At 35.7% G+C, this 12,958-nt stretch overlaps 1 pseudogene; it reads right to left on the bottom strand.

Moving 5' to 3' along the window:
- Window positions 1-11,021: 11,021 nt before the first annotated feature.
- Gm51607 lies at window positions 11,022-11,130 on the bottom strand (annotated as a pseudogene).
- Window positions 11,131-12,958: the final 1,828 nt, after the last annotated feature.

Here is a 12,958-nt window from a genome sequence, read left to right as displayed (position 1 = left end):
CAGGTTCTGAGGCTATTCAGTTCCTTTTTTAGACACTGAAGGTGTAGCAATGAATGTGATCCCTACATGTGTCGAATTTATTTTCTGAAGGGAGAAATTTGACAAATACATGTATATACATAATTACATATGATAAGAATCAAAGGAAGAATATAAAGAATTAAGAAGTGAGAAACAGAGATAAAGATGGAACAGAGACTGAGGGAACAGACAACCAATGACCGCCCCAACTTGAAACCCATTCCACAGGAGAAAGGCAACCCTTGACTCTATTAATGATATTCTGTTATGCTTGTATACAGGTTCTTAGCATAACTGTCTCCTGAGAGGCTTCAACCATCAGTGTATGGAAAAAAATGCAGAGATCAAATATCAGGTCAAACTCAAGGAGACCTGTAGAGGAGTGGGATGAAGTGTTGAGCAAAGTGGAGGGGTCAATGATACCACAAAGAAGAATCAACTAACCTGGAACCATGGGGATTCACAGAGACTGAACTACTACTAAAGAGGATGCAGGGGCTTGTTTGCAGCAGATGTGTAGCTTGGTCATCATGTGAGTCCCCTAACATTTGGAGGAGAGGTTGTCTCTAACTCTGTTGCTTGCCATTGGATCGCCTTTCCCTACCATAACTAGCTGGTTGAGAGAAGATATAGGATAGTACCCAAGGGGGGCTTCCCTTTCTTTGAGGAAAAGAGGAGAGGGTAGTTGGGGGAGAGATTTGTAAATGTGGGACTGAGAAAAGGGGAGGGAGGGGGCTGTGATCAGGATGTAAAGTGAATTTTTTAAAAAGTAGTGAGAAATAGGTCATGAGGAGAGATGGGGAAAACAGGTACCAGTTTAAGACCCTTACAGTGAACTGAACGATAGCAATGATCTATCATTGATAGCAATGAACTAGTTTGATGGGTACCAGAAAGGGCAATTTCAAGCAAATAAAAAATAAGGAGATGACAAAGATCAAAAACTGACCAATTAGTCTGGCTGAGATAAAATAAGTAGTGTTGGCATGAGGATGAAGCGTTGGTGGAAGCATCATGAGACCTACAACCGCACAGGGAGATTTGTACTTGGTGTTCATGAACTTCTTGACAAGTTGATCCTATCTTGTTTGAAACAGGAAGACTCACTAAAGAAGAAAAAAAAAAACAAAACCTTTTCTGTGCTTTTTCAGAATTACCAAGATGAATAATGCTACTGTTTTCTTTAATAGAAAAAAATCAAAGGATGAAAAATACTTCCACATTCAATAGGTCAAATTGTTCTGCCTAGGGAAGAGCTTTTCACTAAAAAGCTATAGCTGGTTTCCACTAGATTCCTGATGAGGTCTTTGTTTACAGGAAACATATTTCCTCAATTCTTACACCTGAACATCTCTCCTGTACCTATTATTTTAGCCAGAAGCAATAACAATGTCTTAAGATGGGCAGTTTTAACAGGAGTAATGGTGTACATATTCTCAAGTAGGTGTTTTAGGATGATTCAGAAACTGCAACTATTTCTGTAAAAATGAGAAATGGGTAGAGCTGACCTCTATAAACAATAATACACAGTGCAAGAAAACAATATCGTTAAGAGTAGAATATCAAATACTCTTTAACTGGCGCAAGCAAGCTCCTGTGCTAAACTTATGCCTTGCATAGTTTACCCCACTGAGTCTCTAGAAGAGTATCTGATGCTGGTGTACAGTGCTGCTGTGATCCTTCCTTGAAGCTGAATGCTTTGAACTCTGAAATGCTTCCTAAAATACAACCCTCAAAAGAAGGGAGTTATATTTTCCTTGGGCACATCTGTGAAATAAATAGCAAATAAAAGAGATAGTGGGTACAATATATACAAAGGCATACATTCTTCCCCGATGACTTTCTGAAGACATTTAGGATATGGAAAAAAAAGAAGCTTGTTCACTATGTTTTAATCTTTTTACTGACCTAAATATGGAATAGATATTTGTTCTTTGGTCCAGTAGTTCGAGATCATTTCACCAAAATGGAGAAAGCTAAAAATACATGAGAAAATTAATTCCCATTCCCATTCTGGTTAAGGTAAGTAGTTAGATTAAAATATCAGTTTCAATGACTAATAAGTAAAAGGCATATTTTTCCCACTTGAATGTATTGGACTACATGCCAAAGTAAAATCACAATTTCCCATTCTGTTCTGACAAAATGCTAAGTAGGAACCATGTGGATAGTTAATGTTAGGGAACCAGAGACACACTGGCTTCAGTGGACTGCAGAGCACAGGATGCAGGGGTTGAGATTCTGCACAGCTACATCAGTTTGTGTTTGCTGGTTGAGTATACAGGTCAAAAAGCAGGCATATGTTTATGAAGTAAAATTAGCACCTTCTCTCATTTAGAAGATGACCTGTTGGTCAGTTTAACTGGGAAACAATCTACAATTTCAGTGTCCCTGAGTCAAAGGTTTATATTCCTTTAAGTTAGATAATTTGGGTGCATCTTAATTGCTATTAAAAACCAGACTTTTGTAACAATATCATATTTATTTGTTCTATGGATAAGAATGCTTGCTTTCCCCCACCCCCAAGACCAGAATTTGAATCCCAGCACCAGTGTTAAGCAACATACAATATAACTTCCAACTCTAGGAGATTTGATGCTCTCATCTAGCCTCTGTGAGCACATGCACAGACATGTGCACACACACACACACACACACACACACACACACACAAAGAGAGAGAAATAATACAAAAAATTTAAAACATTTATTGTGTATAATAAATAAGTAGTTATAGCTTTGCTGTTCTCTATGTGACAATATTCTAATAGCAAATGGTCAAATGTTCTATAACTATTGAACTAGTTTCTATATTGGGGCATATACATGGTTTAAATGACTTGGAAGATTAAATATGACTATTAAATATATTGCTAAATTAGCTATTTTTTTCTTTTTTATTAGATATTTTCTTCATTTACATTTCAAATGCTATACCCTTTCCTAAAAATATCATCAGAAAAGAACCCCACTCGCCCTAGATTAAACATAAAATCTTGATTGCATGCTTACTTTTACATTCATTTCTCCATCATTGTCCATCAGAATTGTTTTATCTATAGTAATGTTCGCTTTCATGGAGCTATATCCTATGTCTTCCTGTCTTTTGTTATTTCTGTGTATTTTTCATTACGTCCTCTATTAAATTTATATACATCAAAAGCCCTATCCCAAAATCATTTAAAGCTTTCAGGGCTCTGAAGATTTAAAAGACAAAGATGAAACAAAATGATCTCTTTTGATCAGCCTAGCCTTTAGCTAGAACTGTAGAATTCCCTCACCTTGATGAATAAGCTTATTCAGCCAAATCTCCTGCATGTACTGTCCGTGTGTTTCACTTCCAACTTAGAAGTCCTTGGCATACAGGAATTGAACTTTTGCCCCAATCTTTCACTGCAAGTGACCTTGCAAATAATGAGACACATTCATCTTCCGACAGTATCTCAGCACATTTTTATCACACACTGATTAACTTCCATGTTCACTGGTAGGCATTCCGGAAAGACTTTCTTCCCATGTTATTACTTCTATATTGTTTCCATTTACCACCCGCCATTCAGTACCCCACTAGGATGTGTTCACATTGCTTTATAGTTTGTCCTTTATGTATCTTTCCTCACTGTTTGATATCTTTGTTCTTTAGATTAATAATTATATTCTTTTTTTATTCCTGGGACTACTTTACAAGGTTAAATTTGGTAATTAAACAATGAAATGGTTTAAGGTTGCCCTAGATAAAAAGACTAAGAACTTGAGATTTGGCATCAGCAGAACAATTATTTTTAAAATATAACCCAAAGTGTCATTACAGACAGTATGAGAACTAATAAATTAGCACATAATTGCATAAATTAAATAATTTTAGGTATATTAGTTGAATAATTAAAAGGATACACTACAGAGACTAAAAAGATGGTTTATTGGTCATGATACTTGCTGCTCTTTCAGGGGAGAGAAGTTTGAATCCAAAACCTAGATCACATGCCTCACAACTGCCTATAATTCTAACCCCAGGGTATTGGACATCCTCTTTTGCCCTCTGCATGTTACATTAATGTATGTATACATAATCACACATAGATACACCCAAGCACATATATGTAATTGAAATCAACATGACTCCTTAAAAACATACTAATGGGAAAAACATACTAATGACATCAAGGAAAGAATAAGTTTATCAAGTAATAGATTATTTTAATCCTTTTATTTCTATCTTCTTCATATATTCATAATTGAAAAGCCACTCTAATATACCTTTATTTCAATTGGAAGAAAACCATTTTTATCATATTTTGTAAATTAAGGATGATCCTATTAAGCCTGGAGAATATTTTAAATTATAGAGTCCTGGACAGATGATAAGGTTAAAACATTAAGAAACTGACCTTAATTTTGTTCCTTAAGCACAGCCAAGATCTGTATTTTCAAAAATTACAACAGCCCACTTCATTCCAATCTGAGATCATTCCACAAAAATGGTCCATATGGTCTCCCTTGGGTTAGTGACCTGGCCATACTTAGTTCTTTAACCCCTTCTTTCCAAATTGGAATCTTGTTCAACAAGAAGGCATGTGTGAAAATTGATACAGCTATTAAAAATAAGTGTGGAGGTTTTAGTAAACTAAAAGCAGAACTCTAATTTGACCTACCTATTCTACTCCTGACCTTATACCCAAAGGACTATGCATGTCCCTTCAAAGATACTTGCTCAACCATTTTATTTAGAATCACTAAAATGATATAATCATAGATGTCTAAAAAGTGAAGAATGGATGATATAAATGTGGTACAAATACATATGCAATGGAATTTTCTTCTGCTGTTAAAAAAGAAACATTATGAAATTTACAAATAAAGGGATGAAACTAAAAATAATTATACTGGGTAAGGTAGCTCATATATACACAGAAAAACAGATGGAAAAAATACTTCATGCTCTTCCTCATTTGTACAGTTAGTTTGGGTTTTATTGCTGTGAAGAGATACCATGACCAAGGCAACTTTTATAAAAGACAACAGCTAATCGGGGATGGTTTACAGGGTTGGAAGTTCAGTCCATCACATTATGGCAGCAAGCATGGCAGCATCCAGGCAGGCACAGTGCTGGAGAGGAGCTGAGAGTTCTGACTGTAGGCAGGAGAAACTATTCCATACCGGGCAGGGCTTCAAAGCCCACCCCCATGATGGTGCGTTTCCTCCAACAAGACCACACCTCCTAAGAGTGCCATCTTCCATGGGCAAAGCATATTCAAACCACCACATGTAGATATTAGATTTAAATCTCTTAATTTTGTATTCAATTTAGAGTTACTGTAGAGGTCAGGAATCTAGAAAAATACTGTTGAGAAGGAAGATACTAAAACATAAGCACTATGAACATATGCAATAGGAATATTGGGATAGAATGGTTAAATCAGAAGAGAAGTAGGGGGATGGTGAGATGGATATATAGAGGAGGGTTAACTAAAATGAAAGGAGCATGAAAAAGGCATATGGAAATTTACTATATAGTAACCAATTTGAGCTGAAAAAAAGAAGACAGTACTTCTAGCTTTTAAAAGCTCATTCTAAAAGATAGAACTACTTTAAAAAAAATCCACAGTGTAAGGTGTGGGATACTTGCTTCTGAGTTATTGGGCAGAGACAGTCACAGAGACCACAGAAGAATGTAAGTTATTGTCATTCCTCTTGGTTGAGGAGAGGCTCAGGAAACACTGTAGAAAGAATAACAGAAAGAACTAAAAGCAAAAAAAGGAACATTCAACAACTATTGGTGTTCTCAGTTTACACAAAGACAGCCCCAATAACAGCCAGATATGGTAAGAGATGAAATCCAAGTAGTCTTACCTTCACTGTTAAAAGATCCTATTGATGGAGTTAAAGAAATAGGGAATCATTGCCTTGAAATGTATATCCTTAGATGACTATCCAGGCTCCAATAGTAAGTCCAAATCCAATGGTTAAATAAACTCTCTTGGTCTAATATTATTTGATCTGCATTCATAGATTTAGAGACTGATATGTATGAGGCAATAAGGAAAAAGAAAAGGACAGACATACACACACACACACAGAAAAACGGGAATTGGGTGGGCCAGTGCTCTGATTGAAGCATACGACCAGTAACCTGTAAATTCAATGTGTTTATTTCATACATCTAAGTTAAAGAAATGGAAGGTGTGTGTGTGTGTGTGTGTGTGTGTGTGTGTGTGTGTGTGTGTGTGTGTGTGTGTGACTGTGGAGAGAATTTGAGCTAATAGGGGAGCTATTTGAGAATTTGAGCTCTATAGGGGAGCAGCAACAGGTTATAAATAACCCTGAAGAGAAAATGTATTGATATTTTATGTCCACAGCATCAACATTTCTGTACATGGACCAAGAGAAGTTTAACTATTCTCCTGGGTCTGTACAAACCATGATGAAAGAATATCAAGTATAAATGTAAAATATACAAATACTGGTAATATGAAGAAAGATGAAAAGGTGATTATTACTTAATTGTACTTAACAACTACAAACTAAATGGTATGCAGAAAAAGCTACTTTGAGGAAACCCAAAAGCAAAACAAACAACAACCTAAACAACAAAAACCATGAGTCCATGAAAGTCCAGAATACAAAGTAAAACTCTATTTTAAATATAGTTAATTTGCTGTTCAACTAACTGTACAGGAAATATCTTTCAGAAAAAGCACAAATTAGTTTCCCCTCTTTTTCTTGATAAAAAATTCAACATTGTCTTTGTTTCAGATGCTACATTAATTTTTAACATGCTATATGATTTAGATACAAATCTATCATATAGAATTTTCTTACCCATTAAATTAACTTGCCAATTAGAATTAGCTTCATGTACTCAAATATATGATATTCATAAATCTTACTATATGGCTACACTTTTCCACTGTGTGTGTGTGTGTTTGTGTGTGTGTGTGTGTGCGTGCGCGCACGCATGCATGAGTGTGCACGTACATGTATAAGTGTTAGTTGCAGACTTCTCAATATCTGCAACTATGGTCTTTTTTTTTTGGTTTTGTTTTGTCTTGTTGTTTGTTTGTTTGTTTGTTTTGAGACAGGGTTTCTCTGTATAGCCCTGGCTGTCCTGGAACTCACTCTGTAGACCATGCTGGTCTCGAACTCAGAAATTTGCCTGTCTCTGCCTCCCAAGTGCTGGGATTAAAGGCGTGTGCCACCACGCCCGGCTCAACTATGTTTTTCAACTTTGGAACTATGTTCTTTTTTCTCACTACACACCTCCCTTCTCCTGCAGATTCACTGCCCCTCTGTTTCTGTTCAGAAAAGAACAGACCTCCAAGAGACAACAACCAAATAAGAAAAATGAGATACAATGAGACAAGGGCAAAAGCCCTTATATCTATGCTGGACAGGGCAACCCAATAGGAGAGAAAGAACCTCTAGAGCAGGCAAAAGAGTTAGAAACATAGCTTCTTCCACTGAAGTCACACAAAGACAACAAGTTCACAGCCAAAACACATAGACCTAGTACAGACCCATGCAGGGCTCCTGTTTGCCATTTAGTCTCTGTGAGCCCATAAGTACTTATTTATTGAGTTGGGGGGCCATGACCTCCTGGTGTCCTCCATCCCATCTGAGTCCTACTATCTTTCCTCCCTCTTCCATGGGGTTCCCCAAATCCAAAGGAATGGTTTCCAATACATTGCAACCCAGTACAACCAAGTACTTACTGAATTAAATTGAGCAGATGTAATGATATAATTTAATGGTTTGAGATGAAATGGTGAAAATGGGGGGGTATTATCATTGAAATTCTCAAAAATGATGAACATTTTTGAAGTAAAACACATTTATAAATTGGAGGCTCCTGAATCAGAAAAATTCAAAATAGAGCTTTGAGTCTAAGTTATGTGTAATAGCAGAAGTACAGAGCTGTACTCAGTGAGCACTGAAGTCAGTTTTACATTGAAATAATAAACACTTTGTAAAAAAAAATCCCCTAAGTAAACATCAGAAGATATTTTTGAAATCCTCTAAGACTCAAACTGTTCATACCTCTCTTGTAAGAGTTTGTTTCAGATCAATAAATACTTTATGGGACATTTAACTACGTGCCAGGTTCTAGAGAAGTCCCCTGGGAGACATCGGTGACTGATATATAGAGTTTGAAATCCAAATACGTGGAGTTACTCCAGCTGAATGAATGCATGTGGTACCTATTACTTCTACCAGGGATTTTGGCTTTGGGAGCTGAAGGATAGAGGTGGTATACCTTTGTGTCTTGGGTACACAATTTTTCTTTGTCATTTTACTACCATAGACCTCTACACTTATCGTTAAAAGTCTTTCAAAGACTCTTCTGTATGAAGATTTGGTAAATGTCCCTGCAAGATTATGAGGAAATGACAACTATTAGGGCTCAGTGTTTAACTGGCTTGCTTTTAGTTGGTCCCATGTAACTTACATGATGCACTGTAATTATCTATACATAACTTTCTCATTTTGTCTGAGTGAATATGGATTATTTAACATAATCAATTATGTTAATAATTATATTTATTATAATATAAATAATTATGAAAGAGGAGTGATTACATTTTATCTAAGCTTATTTTGTGTCTGGAATTCCAATGATTGGTTGATAGATTTGTTCAACTTCATTTATCAACAGAAACATTTGATTACAAATGAACTTAACATATGAGAAAATATTTAAGAAAGATATATAAGAAATTTATTTTTGTTCTTCTTTCTTTTTAAAAAAAAAAGCAGTATGTCTTTGCCAAAAGAATTCTGTTGGCTTTGGATTCCACTCAGTATGTTTTAAATTCACCCACACTCCTGATTCAGTCCACACTGTTCTCTACACTGATACAAACTTAACACATAGAACCAAAAAGTACCACATAGTTTCTACAAAATGCTACAGAGGCCACATCCAAGTTCAGTCAGGCAAAAGCCAATGCGTTAGCTGTATAAAGTTTACATGCTCTTTCTGTGAGCTACATCCTAAATTGAGCAGAAACTCAGAAGCTGACCTTTCCCACCATGAATCCGAACCACATTTTATACTAAGTACATCATTAAAACATCCTGATTATGAATTTGTTTTTCAAAAGTTTGTCCCATGTCACTCGCTGCTTCCTGCCCATCATTTCTTTCAGCCTATGTGCCTATTTTTATCAGGGATGAGATATATTCTATTTCACAATCTCCCTTCTTTTCCTTCTCCGAAGTATTTTACAGTCTTAGTTACTGCTCATTCCCAGTGTCCTCACTTTATCTTTCAATCCTTCACATCCCACAGAAGATGTCAGCTTCTCTTTTTGTAGATTTAGCTAAACACAATAGGTACCTTTCCTAGGTCAGGAATTTTTCAGGACTCTGGAACAGATGGATGAACTCATGCACACAGTTCTGCTCCATGAGCTGCAATTTTGAATAGAACAATAGTCAGGAAAGAGAAAAGAAAAACACCATTGTAAAGTGGTGAAATTCAGCAAGGACACACATGAAAGGCAATATTTGAGCACAAAGACCTGAACAGTGTTCTCGTACCGAATATGCTTTATGTAGGTTTCTAGAACAAGAGATCTCTGAACTCTGTGTTCAGATGTCCTAATGCAGAATGCCTAAAGCGAAGCTTAGGAATCTACAATTTTAATCAGCTAGTTGAAATTCATGTTGAATTTAATGGGATCAAACCAATGGTCTCACACACATACTACTACAAAGGTGTGTGTCAGTCCAAAAGTATATTCTCTCTCTCTCTCTCTCTCTCTCTCTCTCTCTCTCTCTCTCTCTCTCTCTCTCTCTCTCTCTCTCTCTCTCTCTGTGTGTGTGTGTGTGTGTGTGTGTGTGTATGTGTGTGTGTGTTTGGGAGAAAGAGAGAGACAGAGAGAGAGACAGAGAGAGAGACAGAGAGAGACAGAGAGAGAATGTGTGTGTTCTGTATGGTGGTACATGTCTTTAATCCTAGCACCAGAGAAGCAGAAAGAAATATCTGGATTTCTCTGAGTTTGTGGCCAGCCTCAGAGACACAGAATTCCATGTGATGCAAAGCTATATAGTCTTTCATAGTGTTTGTCTCTAAAAAGAGAGAAAGAAACATTTAAAAAAGAAAACAAAGAGCTTGCTCTTCCTTTGTCCAATTGGGGTTTGCTCTCTTTCATTCTCAGTCCCTAAGCAGAAATAGCATTAACAGCAGCAATAGCAACAACTACCTCTTCAGTAACAAAATTAAAACTTATTTTTCTCACTTGCAATACTACTTTGCAGCCACTTTAAACAAAGTACTCTTAAACTTGTTACTGTATTAAATAGAGAACACATTCTAAATTCTGATACATCTTTTCTCTGTATAAGGGTCCCCACCAGACTTACTGGTCATAGGACTGGACTTTTTTTTTTACCTATATGATTGTTATCTTTGTCAAATACATTTAAATAATGGCAGAAAAATCTCCCCTGAAATGCCAAATTTTTGTTGGCATCAAGAGATCAAGCCACAATCTGAGATGACCATGTTATGATTTACATACAACAAATCCACATATTTGTCACTGTATTTTCAGCTGCAAATAATAGAGGCCTCAAGTCAGCTTCTACTAAACAGTAGAACTACGCATGCTCATCCCTACTAAACAGTATGACCACCCATCCTCCTCCCTAATGTGAAAATGAGGATGAGGCGAGATCAAGGCCCCAAAGATCCATAAGCTAACACTGTCTCCCATCCTACCAACCCAGTGTCAGCTTTTCTCTCAGCTGCAGCCATTAATGGTTCTAGAATTATGAATTAATACCATGTCTCCTGATCCTGTCCAGAAAACATGAGTGTAGTTCAAGAGGGAGATGGCCTTCTGGGTGGCTTGTAATAGGCCCTGTCATACTGTTTTGGCAAAAATCAGGGTTGGAGTATCATCTCTGGAACAGTCACTGAAAATGGAAGATTACATCAATTAACTCATAACATCTGTGACTATTTACACCGGTGGTTATTTTCACAAAATCTTTATGGGAAACTGTGTTTCTGTGATTTTTAAAAACAATCTGTTTAATAAAAAATAGTTATTAAACTTTTGAGAACAGATACTACATTTGACCTCAGCCAAAAGTCTGAGGTGGGGGGTGGGGAGGAGAAAAATCCTCCTGGAAAGAGAGGAGAAGAGGTATAGGTATAGAGTGTGGACCTGGAGGGGGATAAAACCTGGATTGTAAAAAAAAAAAAAGTTTAAATAAATTTTAAAAAGAATTATTTTTAAAAAGAATTATTTATATAAGATATCGACTACTCTCCAGTCAGATATATATATATATTGCATTAGATGACAATGCATTTCTGCAGTATATGTCTTTTCTAACCAGCAAACTGTCTTATTTTGAGGTTATGGTAACATTAAAAGCACATTAGCTTAGCTTAATTAGATTTTATATCATATTTATTAGAAACTAATAGATAAAACACACTGTCACATGAAAAGGACATTTCTAATTTCAAGTTATATACATGCGCCTATCAACAAAAGAAGCTCAAGTGAATTCAAAACAATGGATGGATTTTATAGTTTAATTCTTGGACTAAAAAACCAGAGCTTTATGGTATGATATGCAGCTATTTTCCCTCTAAGCTACATCTCCACCACGGAATGGAATTTTTAGAATCTATAGATAGCTATCTTTATTGCAGTGGGTCATTTGTCAATATTGTTTTCCTACAAACACAGAAGAAACCATAGTTGAATGAGAAGAAAACGATGAATTGCCTGTTACAGGGAGTCATTATCTTTAGCTGTTATAGTATTCAGATTGTGAATTTCTTGTGTGTGTGTGTACATATTTAGATATGTGGTACTCAGTGATGGTCAAAATAATTATTGTCTGTAATAAACTTCATCAAAACCAGTTTCTGGCTTTTTAATAGTCTGAGTATATTTAAATTTAATGCATTAATAATAAAAGATATTTATGCCTTAGTTCTTTTTATTTCTTTAATTCTCCATTGACTTTAGTTTACTATATCTATAATTTGACGAGATTGGCTAGAAATCTTAACATTCAAAGCTACTTGAAACTCAGTTAAGGTTGATCTAAGTTGTATCCTTACCTGGAAAACAAATCAGATCTATGTGATTTAAAACAATGTTGCTATACTTTAGTGAGCCATAGTTATGATTACTGATAAATATTGCATTTACAGAATTTTCAAAAAATGTCAGACAGATTGAGTATTTGTTAAATGAATCTCTTTTTTAAACACGGTTAATATATAACCATGAATATCCATATATACAAACACAGACTTCCTTGATTCATGATGTGGCTATGTTCAGATAAAGCCATCTTAAGTTTAAAATGCTGTGCATCAAAAATGCATTTAATATTGACCTACTAGATCTTAGCCTAGCCTGCCTTATGCTGACTCATAAAAGTTACATTTGGCTAGATTTCGGTGAATCTAGTACAATCAATCTAGTACAAACAATCTAGTACAAAGGCGATTTTATCATACAGTAGTTACCCTATGTGCACATAGAGAATTGGGTAGACATAATGTGATGCCAAATATACTATCCAACATATGCTGGCCACACAGTGAATGATAAATCTGTAATAATGTTAATTTTTGAGATTATATTTTAATTACATAGTTTTCCACTTTCCTCTCATCCCTCTAAACATTTCAATGCACCTTGCTTAGCTCAGAAAATTATTTTAAAGATTGTATAATCTAAGTGGAAAGAAATAACAGAGAAAATAAAGGAAGTAAAAATTGATTTGCATAGATCAAGAAAAATGCTGAATGTCTAACTTGATAGCCTGAGGAAAGGAGTATAAAGCATGAATTCCCAGTATCATGTACTTTCACTCAAACTTTAAAACAGTTGTGTGTAGACAATGAAGATACATGCAACATTCAAAAGGATAATACTGACAGCACTAACTGGGCTATATCAGA

Source organism: Mus musculus, chromosome 8, assembly GCF_000001635.26.
Source record: "Mus musculus strain C57BL/6J chromosome 8, GRCm38.p6 C57BL/6J".
NCBI lineage: Eukaryota > Metazoa > Chordata > Mammalia > Rodentia > Muridae > Mus > Mus musculus.
The sequence above is the reverse complement of the archived record's forward strand: the minus strand, read 5'-3'. Positions and strand labels throughout refer to the sequence as shown.